We start from the raw sequence: 12,645 nt of genomic DNA, 5'->3' as shown, positions 1-12,645 counted from the left end.
AATTTCATTGCGGAATCACATTTGTGGAAGGCATGCCGAAAAAAACAAAATCAGAGCTCCAAAATGCTTTTGTAAGTAACATTTTCAGAGCATCGATTTTGTTTTTTTACCATACCTTCCACCAATGTGATTTTGCGACGAAATTTTGCATGCACAACAAACATTTATGAAAGTATGTCACAAAAAAATTCAGAACTTTTTGAATTATTTTTTAATTTATTTGATGTTACTGTTCACACCAGGAGCATTTGCTCCTGGGTGTAGAAACTCCACGTCCGTGTAGCAACATATATCTAGGTAAGACTACTTAGGTGAAGGACCAATTTTGTTTGTTAAATTGTGCTTCCATTGCAAGTAAGATGCTGATAGATATATATTAAGTATGATTTCCTTGGTGTTTTTGTTAGAAATTTAGGTGCCGATAATGGCGGAGATGCCACATGAACTTGTGGAGTGCATGGGCTAACCCACAGGCACTGATTTACAGTTATTGGACAAGGCTTACTCAACCAATAGACGCCCACCGTCCAGTGCGGTATCGCCATTCCCCCTCCTCTGTCACCCCAGTTTGGTATGGACAATAGCCTTTGTTGTTGTTTCCACTTACCAATTTCCCTCCTCAATGTAGGCTGAGAGGACATTCTCTTTGGGTGTATGCAGGTTGTGGCACAATTTAACAAAATTGTGTTCTCGACAAACTTGCTACTACGGGAGGCTTGCGAACTTTCCAATGAGGACAAACACAACATGAGTAGAAAATGAGGATATTTCAGATGTGTCTTCTGTTGTTGCATCTCTTATTTTCATTTACAGGTGGATTTTCCTCCCAAACGCTGTCGTGGCCGTCCGCCGTCTCCTTGTGGCCGTGACGGTGCCTGGGTTATGGTTGTCTTGGTGATCAAGATTCCGACGGTTCTTTGCTTGCTGTGCGGTCGCGTAGGGTATACCAGCCAGCCTAGCTACTGCAGCTGGGGGACAGTTGCGAGGCGATCGCCACAGCGTGGCAAATGTTTGCTCTCCAAGCAGTCATGCTCGACAAATTATTTGGCTGCATCCTCTTTCTTTGGTATCCTGCTCTTCTGCTCCACCAGTAAACGGTAACCGCCCTCTACATAGAAACTCACCCACATGATGCTTCTTCCCTTTCTTCTCAACTCATAGGATATGTTCTTATCCATAGCAATCCTTGCAAACACACACAACTCTATTTACCAGTTAATGGTTGTTTCATCTGATTTTTCCACTTTTTTTACTAATAATCATGCTTTGAACTCAACGCCATCTAATTGATAAGTGGCTAATCTGTTTGTACTTTTTCCTATATAAATGATGCTTTGGATTGAATGGTAACAAACGATAAATCAGTGTTTTATTTTTTACTTCATGTGACTCCCTAGATAAACATACATAAAAAGCTATAGGTCATTACCACAAAACTTCGCGACAATGTTTGTTGCCACGATGTGGTGCCTTGAGAAAAAAACAGACTGAATAAATGAGAAGTGAGCATTCTTCCTGTTTTTTAAGTGAGGTGCTAAACTTCTACTTTTCTCTCTCCAGAAATTGATGTCAGAAGGAAAAAAGAAGAGCAGTGCACTAAAAAATACTGGATTTTCAAAGGGTTTATCTCAACGGATGAAAAATATGAGGCATAGATCATCCATTCTCTCAGGTCGTCCATGATGAAGAGCATGCATGTGCCAGAGTTTCGAGTCCAAGAAGTTGGTCACAAATATCAAAATATGTACTATAATAATACCGAGCAGCAGCGGATCAAAGACGCTAGAAAAGCCTCACTTCTCCTTTGTTGCTTGGAATTGACTACCACATGGAAGCTAGACTGCATAAACAGGGCAGGCCATGGGCATGACAACCGTCAGAATAACTGAGGCACGGACACGCAGTAGCTAGATTAAACATATTGCATGAGAAGGCATGTAGGACTACACGAGTTAAGAAACGAAGTGATGCTGATCATGATGGCGGATGGTAAGAAGCAATGAATAACTTGATCGTATTAATAAGGAAACAGCATAATAAATAATTTAAAGATCACATAGACTTTTTGTAACAGGCTATCATCGAGGAAACACATGACCGCCCTGCCCATAAGAGAAGGATATCATATATTGTCGACATGATTTCTGTTCTTTCCTCTGTCCATAAAGGGTCACAGATCATGTTTATGTCAGACAACATGGTTGTGTTAGAACCTAGATGCACACGGGAATTAGAGTCCAGTATTGTGACCAGGTTATGAAATTTAAATACTTTTGAAATTAAACATAACTAACATAACTATTGTCGTATTCGACAACACGTACACTATTGTTGTGCTCCTGTTTGGTGCACCCAAACATGTGAATCGCGACAAGAAGCTCTCCTAGGTTGAAGCTGTGTCCCAGTATAATTCTTCCCGTTGTTGTCTTGAGAAGGGTGCCATATAGTCGTCACAGAAGTGTGGTTTTTCGGACAACAAGCTCCATGACACCTGATGTACTGTTCATGCGTGAAAATTATATTTTGAAGTTTCAAATAATTCTAGAAATAGAGATTATTTACGGTACATCATACTACCCGAAATAGTGGGTAGTATTTAGTTGATCCAATGGTCAGTATGGATCGGTTAAATTTTTTCTTTAGGATAGATTGGTAATTCCTTATTAGAGGTAGTTTGTTCTTTAATGATGATAATCTAATTACCTAAATTAATCCCATCACACCCGACGCCGTGTGTTCAGATCAGATCAGCGGGTTCACGTATGTTTCTCTTGCATCTCCGGCCAGCGGAATCGATTCGTACGTGTAGTGTTTAAGTGCTTGTCCTTCGGAAGAATCCATCCAGCAGCCAGCTCGCTGGAGAGGTTAGCTTTCTATTTGCATGCGTGCTAGTTTCTCGAGGATCTCAATCAACCCGTTTGTGGTTGTGTATTCGTGTCGCGTTTCGCTCGTAGTACGTTCTTTGGCAGACATAAATTTCCTCGACGAGACGTGTGATCGAGCCGGGGCCTGCGCTAATATTCAGTTCTTTCCCGGCAACGTACTAAGCTTCAGCCCGCACAGCTCATGGTGCTCTCTGCTGACATGGAGACGCTTCTTGGCCGGCCGGACATGGACGACGGTAACGACTACCGAAGAGGAACCATTTTGTATGAAGGCATTGGGCCGCATCGAGCTGATGGATGAGTAGACGACAGGACGACTCAAGCCGGGGATCGACGCCATGCTAGTGTGTGGCCTCGAACCAGGAGCCGGCGGTGTCACGGCAATATGCTCGAAACCGACTTCGACTACGGCTCACCTCAGGCCACACCATACAAGAACGTGGCAAGCAGCGGTCATTAGTTCCTCCCGAGAAGATTCACTTCGAGTAATACTGCTGCTCGTTACGGGAGGGAAACATAACTGCATGCGTGAACCTGTACACGAGATTGACATAAACAGATAGATAAACAGTGAACTGCCTATAATGCCCCTAACAAATCAATATACTACCGAAAATCTGTTGTAGTATTGGCTCATCTCAGCCCTTCAACCATATAAATGGACAGGCCAAATAAACTTGATGTACCGTAAAAGGTCTCTAGAAATACTACACAGGAACCTACAGATGTATACTACATCTCTATAAAAATTCACAATGGAATCACTTTGGTGTGAGCTGGGCAAGAAAAAAAATATGTACTTCTAGCACATGCACTATTCATTGTAAAAATCCATCATTTTTTGTGCAGATCACACCAAGGCATATTTCATCATGAAACTTTACAGAGATATAGTATACATCTCTATGTTCGTGTCATCATGTGTAGTTTTTTCACTCCACTCCAAGTTCTGTCTACCACTCTACCTCCAGCACTCGACTCTATCCCACCTTCTAATTAGCTACAAGACAGAAATTTGGAGGAGAGAGTTAGTCCTGACCCTAGTTAGAGAGGACAGATATCAAAAGGTCAAACCACCCGTCTTTTTCTTTTCTTTATCTGACAAAGTATTGTTTCTTTATGCTACATGTGCTATGTAGAATATGTTCATGTTCATCATGGATCTATAACTGTATTTTAAAGCCATCATTTGCTCACTATTTTAATATTTACAGCAAAATATAGATTACAAAAAATATTGTGAAATGTACAACGAAATAACAGTGATTATGACCAGTAATATAGAGTTCAAATCTGTCTTTTCTAACGTACAGGTACACACTATAAACCATCCTAAACTTGATGTCCACATGTGCCGCGAACAGCTTCACACATCCCAAAGTTTAGACACACATCTGGAGCAAGCAACGAGCAGCATGGATATGTATCTTCTGCTCTACTTGGGTACTTTAAAATACTCCAAACATATCTCAAAATCCCACGAATATACACTAAAATACTATCAGAAGATAGTTTTTAGGGTACTCTTAGTACTGTAGAGGGAGAACGAGTATACCATTAACCTAATAGCTGAATTTGTATGGTGTAATGGATAAATTACAATCGGCCATTTTCTTTTGGTAATCGAGGTCCAGGCCCTTGCAGCCACAACGATCGACTGCCGCACCTAGCTAGGATTCCTCCAACAGGCATTGCGTATGAAAAGTTTTGATGAAGCCTGGCGCCGCCAGGTTGAATCGTTTACGCAAAAAAGGAGTGTTGGAATTAATGTGAATGACGATATCGGTCATTACTTTCAGACACATAAAGGCCTGAGGCAAGGGGATCCGATGTCCCCCGTCCTGTTTAACATTGTGGTTGATATGTTAGCAATTATGATAGAAAGGGCTAAGGAGGCTGGTCAAGTAGGTGGCTTGGTACCTCATCTTGTTGATGGAGGTGTGTCCATCCTTCAGTACGCTGATGATACAATCATCTTTATGGAGCATGACTTGGCCAAAGCGAGAAATATGAAGCTGGTGTTATGCCTTTTCGAACAATTGACCGGGTTAAAGATTAATTTTCACAAAAGCGAGTTGTTCTGCTTTGGTAGAGCCAATGACGAACAAGAGGCTTACAGGCAATTGTTTGGGTGCGATTTGGGGGCTTTACCTTTCACTTACTTAGGTATACCAATCCACCACCGTAAGCTGACAAACAGAGAATGGAAGTGCATCGAGGACCGATTTGAGAAGAAACTGAGTTGCTGGAAGGGCAAGCTCATGTCATACGGAGGCCGATTAATCCTGATAAACTCGGTTCACACGAGCATGCCTATGTTTCTCTTGTCGTTCTTCGAAGTCCCAGTTGGAGTCAGGAAAAGACTGGACTTTTATCGATCGCGATTCTTTTGGCAGGATGATGAATTAAAAAGAAAATACCGTCTAGCAAAATGGGATATCATCTGTAGACCGAAAGACCAAGGGGGTCTTGGTATTGAGAATCTTGAAGTCAAGAATAGATGCCTTCTCAGTAAGTGGCTGTGGAAGTTATCGAGTGAGACTGATGCCACTTGGGCGCAAATCCTACGTAGCAAGTATCTTCAGACCAAAACTTTGTCTCAGGTGACAGTAAGGCCGACTAACTCGCTTTCTGGAAAGGGCTTATGAAAGTCAAACAATCCCTGTTTAATAGGACAAAGTTTATTATTGGTAACGGTGCTCGTACGCGATTCTGGGAGGATACTTGGCTCGCAGAGACACCCTTAGCCATTCAATACCCGTCCTTGTATCGTATTGTTCAACGACGTGAGGTGTTTGTTGCAATGGTATTTCAGTCTATCCCCCTTAATATTCAGTTCAGAAGGACGCTAGCGGGCAATCGTCGGGAAGAATGGCTCCGTCTAGTAGGTAGACTGATGGAGATACAGCTTTCTCAACAACCCGATGAATTATGCTGGAAGCTTACTAGGTCTGGAATATTTACAGTTAAATCAATGTATATTGATGTTATCAATTGGAGCTTCATTCCTAGATTCAAACATGTTTGGGCTGTCAAAGTTCCTTTGAAAATAAATAGTGTTTATGTGGTTTCTCCATAAACAAGTTATTTTAACCAAGGACAATTTCACAAAGCGTAATTGGACAGGTCCTACTAGGTGTAGTTTCTGTGATCGGGATGAGACAATCAAACACCTTTTTCTTGATTGCCCTCTAGCCAAAGTTCTATGGCGGACGATCCATATTGCTTTCAATATTACTCCACCGAATTCTGTCAACACGTTATTTGGGACGTGGCTTAACGGGATAGAGCCCGACTTAGCGAGACATATTCGTGTAGGAGTCTGCGCCTTGCTGTGGGCTATCTGGAATTGCAGAAATGATTTGGTTTTTAACAGGACAACACGCATTCATTTTTTGCAGGTTATTTTCCGAGCAACGGCGTTGATCTGTTCATGGTCACTGCTCACTCCGACGGAGGCCAGGGAGCATTTGGTTACTGGATCTATCCGCTGGGAGATGATAGCTCGGGATATCTTCAACCGGTTTGGATGGCGGTCATGTAATAGGATAGGCAATTAGTTTACCTATCTCTCTTTTTTGCCAGCCGGTTGTGGCGTCCTTTTTTTTGGCTAGTTTGTATTCTACCTCTTCTGGCTCTGCGTGAGCTCCTTTTTGTCTTTTGGAGACTTTTAGACCTGTTTGGAACCTATTTATTTTCTTAATAAGAGGGCCGTATGCATCGTTCTGATGCAGAGGCCGGGGAATCCCCCCCCTTTTCAAAAAAAAGCTAGTAGTCCTAGCTCGGACATACAAAGCTATTGCTACTACCAAGCTGTTCTTTATGACCTCATTTCTTCTTGATTGACATTCATTTTGGAGTGGACTTTCTAAACCCCGGTGTATTATTTGCAAAAATAAACATGGTGTATGTACAACCCTCTCTATGTATTGTCCGGTTTCAAATCAAGATTTTTGTGCTATCTCACTATCCTCACTACATAGAAACCTCTCATTTTAGTTTCTGTCAAACAACATAATCTATAATCTTCAGAATTTGATCTTCAACAAAACCTTAAGACTGTGATGTGCAGAAAATATTTTTGATTTTTTGGTGCATCTCATAAAATATATTAAATGAGACTTTTCCGAATAAGCCATATCATTTTGAGTATTTATTTGCAAGAGAACCTTTCCGAATTGTTGTTTACATATTGTGGTTTGAATTTATTTTTGACTTGCAAAGTTTAAAGTTCAGGTATTGGTTTATTTAAGATAAAAATGGAAATTTGTGCTAGATGGGGGTGGAGCTATACTCGGGTTCAGCCGATTTTCATATTCATCATGGATCTATAGTTATATCTAACATTGTACTAAAGCAGAGACAATTAATTTGGATTTGAGGGTGTAGCATTTTCTCTCTATCTTTACATTTTCAGCAAGAAATATTACGAAAAAATTTGTTGAGGGAAGAAATATTACATATCTATTGTGAAGTGTACAAACAAAAAATAATTATGCCCTAGTAATATCGATTTCGAATGTTTCTCTTCTAACTTAAAACTACACATTGTGGCACATCCTAAGTTTCATATGAGCAGCTTCACATAATATATGCATCGTCTCCTAAACTTCACTCCTGGCATAATCCAAACATCCGGAAAATATATATAACAATATGAAAATAATTGCCAAGAAAACCAAATTATCCAGATACAATGGCAATTATCTTGGCTAGGCCTATCTATGTTCACATTCCTTGTGTCCTTCAGACTAAAAGTCATCTGTACGTCCAACATCTTCAGTATGATTCTTCTTTTGTGCCACTGATTCAGATGAGGTTCTCGCTGGAAAATTAAAAAGGCTTAGGAAAGGCCTGGCGATTTGGCCCACAATCAAACATAGAGAGAATCACATGTCCTCTCTAAACAAGGACAAATTCAGGATGATCATCAGACTAAAGCTGCAATTCTTTTTAGGGCATTCAAAGAAAGGACGGGTGCTTCTCAATCTACTAATATGCTCTGTGTTTTTATCCCTAATTCAAGGATGTGAAGAGATCTATTGCTTGGAAGAGCCTTTTAACAACGAGAAAATTGATATCTTTTGTGGGGCTTTCATTAAAGCATGTTGGAATGTCAATTGTGGACTTTTATTATGGTGAAGTCACTCTTCAGAGTATTAATTCACCCATGATTACTCTTCTCCCAAAGAAGGAGAATGAAGAATGCGACAATGATTTTAGACCAATGATCTTACATATGATTAATATATATCCAGTTTGATTGTTCGAGCAGACATATTAGATAACTATGCAAAGGTCATGCTCTTTAGGCATTGAGAGATTCCCAAACCACAATAACTTACCATTGTGTCCTCATTTCTTGTGGGTTTCTCTTTAGGCATAGAGACGCGCTATCATTGCTGGACGAAAACCATAATGGGTTAGCACTGCCAGTACATACGATGACCAGTCACCTTAGTAGTCACCCAGCCATTCAGGTTGTACTAATTTACTTCAATCCCGCAGGGCCATCTTAGAAAATCATACATACATTTTTCTTTGTTATGAACCATGTAAAAATATAATGGAATGTAATAGTTAGATGAATGCAAATGTGGGTCTGTGATAAACCATGATTTGATCTATGATAGATCATTTTTGTATGAATTTATGTGCATTTCGATTACGTGGCTACCTACAAAATATAAATTAGTCTAACCCTGGAATACACATTTCAACCAGTTTTTACTAGAGACACTCTCTGGGATACAAAGAAACTGTTTTAGTCAATTTTACAATTGGAACCGACTGCGATGCTTAACAATTCCAATTGGTTCTAAGGGCTGAATAAACTGAGGTGGAGATTTTTTTTGAAGTACTTACGCAACCGCTTACAAAAGATGGAGTAGCAGCTCTAGTTTGACATTGCCAAGCCGACCAAGGGTTGTGTGATAGAATAACCTTCTAAAGGCTTGCTATGTACAACTACCTCCGTTCAGATTTACAAGGCCCTCTTAGTTTGTGTCGAATTTTTACTACAAATTGAACACATATGAGCTACATGTCACAAAATTATACCGAAACCTCTTTCGAACACAAATTCAATAGTACACTTTTTGTAGCATATACCTCATATTTGTTAGAGGCATAGATGGTCACAATATGATCCAAAATATGAGGAGGCCCAGTAAACCCGGACGGAGGAAGTAGTGTACGCTAACAATATTGATTCATTTATTAGACAACTTTGCAAGTTCATGCTTTTTAGACATAGAGAGTTTGCCGAGGGTTGCACATGAACTTTTTTCTTCTCTTTGATTGGGCAAATTATCATACCACAAGAACATAAAAAATAGTACTACAATGCACTGCTAGCTTAAATCTAACAGATGTGTACACATGCATGTTTGACTGATCATATGTAATGATAGATAATATTATAGGGAGTTTGTTCTAATATGAAATTTCTCGTCTAAAATGAAGTCCAAAAGAAATCTTCATTTCATATATATGGACTGCAAATCCTAGCGGTTATAAACACTGTTAACATATCTTTCGAGAATAATACATATGATTACTAAATGTCCAATGTAAACTTTTGAGAAGACAGATTAGATAACTTTGCAAAGCTCATGATGCGTTTTAGACATAGGGAGATTCCCAAATCACAGTAACAGGAAAAAAAACATAGGAGTACGGTCTCATTGCTACTTAAATCAACCTTATTTTGTGGCATGTTTGACTAATAATTGATATGAAAATGAAAGAAAAAATTCTGTGATGTTGGTTCTCATGAAATTCCTCGTATGAAGTGGAGTGCAAAGAAATTCTTAGGAATCAAATAAAATGGATTGCAAATTCTACAAACCATACATTCCACATACGGGATAAATCATAAGGATTACAAATCGCTAAAAAACAATGGATTTAGTTGTACATATATATTATCAATATCTCTGCAGCCGCTAGACATATAACATGATGGATTGCATTTTTTTCTTCGAAAAGGATGATGGATTGCATTCATGCTGAGAAACTAACATTGGACTGGACAAGCTATGCTATATAGGTTGAGACAAAATAGAATAGTCCATCCAACAGAAATTCGAGGCACACTATATATAGCCATGAATATATTGTCGATTGTCATGCGAGCACTTTTGGGCTCAATCACAATCAGTACTCCTTTACTGCGTACCAAGCGTCAACCAGCGGTCGAAAATGCTCCGATTGCCAATGTCCTTCTGGTCCTGCAGTAGGGTAAGTGTGCCCTCTGCGAGGTTCACCTGGAACACATGGTTCTCGAACCTACGAACCACCAGCAGCATCCCTGCGTCGACAGACGGGACCAGGTAGGACCTCAGGTGGTGTAAGTGTAGGTGACTAGTCTGAGTAGCCTCCTGCCTGGCCGCGTACACGAAGTGAGGCTGCGGCTCGAGCTCCAACTTGAGGACGTCCCCTGTGAGGGACGGGACGTAGAAGCGGCCGCCTAGGGAGAGGCCGCCCTCGCCGTAGAACAACGGAAGCTCGCCGTCCTCGTTTGGGGCGAAGTATCGCCACTGCCACACGGCGTCGCTGGGCCTGGCGTACTTGACCATGTCAATGGAAAACAGCGTCACGAGGAGCACCACCGTGGGAGTGGGAACAGCGTCGCCCTCGGCGTCGCCGTCGTAGATGATTGCTGCGGCCTTGATATCCCCTGTTACCGTTACGCCGTTCGCCCTAATCCAGAAGAAGGGAGTGGGCAGGTTGGCGGCGGCTCCGGTCACCGGGTTGAACAGGCACACCTTGTGCGTGCCCGAGGCTAAGAGCAGGCAGCCCTCGGCGCTGGCGATGACTTGACCGTGCTCCTGAGGGATCTTGACCCGGATGGAGGCGCCAGTGAGGATGTTCACGAACCTGGCTTGCTCACCTGGGATCTGCAGCATCTTCCAATGACGCGGGATGAAGCGCGGATTCATGCCCATGAGCTTCGGGTCCGTGACGGCGCCCCTCCATGGCTTAACGGTTCTCAGGCGGACGAAGTCCGTCACGTCGCAGCGCAGCAGGATCTTGGCGACCTTGGATACGAGCTTGTGCGGGAGGTCGTCCCAGTTCCCCTCATCGGTCGTTGGGATGATACTGCAAATCGATTCAGCGGATCTACGCTTAGCCTAACTGGAGCATAATTTGGAACCAAACACGCGTGCATACAACATATTCACGAGATGAGATCTAACGAATTGGAATCAGCCGAATTATATCAACAAGGCAACTAGAAAATAGATCCGCAAGCAAGAACATCTAATTAAGTTACGGACCTTTCGTGGCCACCGTCGTCGGCGCCGGGAATGAAGCCATAGAATGGCCGGCAAATCACTGGTTCCATGGAGGAAGCGGCGGCGTCTACAGTGTAATGTCCTCGATGCGGCTATATCTCCTACGTGTCGAAGCACGACTTAGAAGCATAATCGCATTGAAAGCAATGTCGCAAGTGAGGTAATCATCACAACGACCCATGTAAATAAGTAAAGGCGAAAGTTACATAGTTGGCTTACACTCGCCACGTCACACAAATACATAAATAAGTCATTACATCAACCAATAAACTCATGGTCCGACTATGGTACAAAAATAAAGATCAACCCCCAAATGCGACAAAGTACCCGATCGCCCCAACTGGGTAACACTACTGATCATCTAGGAGAGACACGTAGTAACGGCGAGAGTCTTCATCGAACTCCCACTTGAGCTTGGTCATGTCATCTGGAACGGTATCATTGGTCCCTGCATCTGGTTTTGGAAGTAAACTGTGAGTCACGGGACTCAGCAATCTCACACCCTCGTGATCAAGACTATTTAAGCTTATAGGTAAGGTAAGATATAAGGTGGAGCTGCAGCAAGCGACTAGCATATTTGGTGGCTAACCTATTCGCAAAAGAGAGCGAGAAGAGAAGGCAAAAGCACGGTCGAACAACTATGATCAAGAAGTGATCCTAGAACAACCTACGTCAAGCATTACTCCAACACCATGTTCACTTCCCGGACTCCGCCGAGAAGAGACCATCACGGTTACACACGCGGTTGGTGCATTTTAATTAAGTTAAGTTTCAGGTTATCTACAAACGGACATTAACAAATTCCCATCTGCCCATAACCGTGGGCACGGATTTCGAAAGTTCAAATCCCTGCAGGGGAGTCCCAACTTAGCCCATCATAAGTTCTCACGGTCAACGAAGGATATTTCTTCTCCCAAGACAATCCGATCAGGCTCGGCATCCCGGTTACAAGACATCCTCGACAATGGTAAAACAAGTCCAGCAACACCGCCCGAATGTGTCGACAAATGCCGATAGGAGCTCCACATATCTCGTTCTCAGGGCACACTCAGATGAGACATCCTACGAGTAAAACCAACCCTCAAGTTGCCCCGAGGTGGCCCCGCAGTCTACTCGGTCGGACCAACACTCAGAGGAGCACTGTCCCAGGGGGGTTTAATAAAGATGACCCTTGGGCTCCGGAAACCCAAGGGAAAAAGAGGCTAGGTGGAAAATGGTAAAACCAAGGTTGGGCACTGCTGGAGGAGTTTTATTCAAGGCGAACTGTCAAGGGGTTCTCATTATAACCCAACCGTGTAAGGAACGCAAAATCCGGGAACATAACACCGATATGACGGAAACTAGGGCGGCAAGAGTGGAACAAAACACTAGGCATAAGGCCGAGCCTTCCACCCTTTACCAAGTATATATGTGCATTAAGATAAACAAGATAATATGGTGATATCCCAACAATAAACATG

Source organism: Triticum urartu, chromosome 7A (genome assembly GCF_056163025.1).
Source record: "Triticum urartu cultivar PI428250 chromosome 7A, HENAU_Tu73, whole genome shotgun sequence".
NCBI classification, from domain to species: domain Eukaryota; kingdom Viridiplantae; phylum Streptophyta; class Magnoliopsida; order Poales; family Poaceae; genus Triticum; species Triticum urartu.
Note: the sequence above shows the minus strand (reverse complement) of the source record.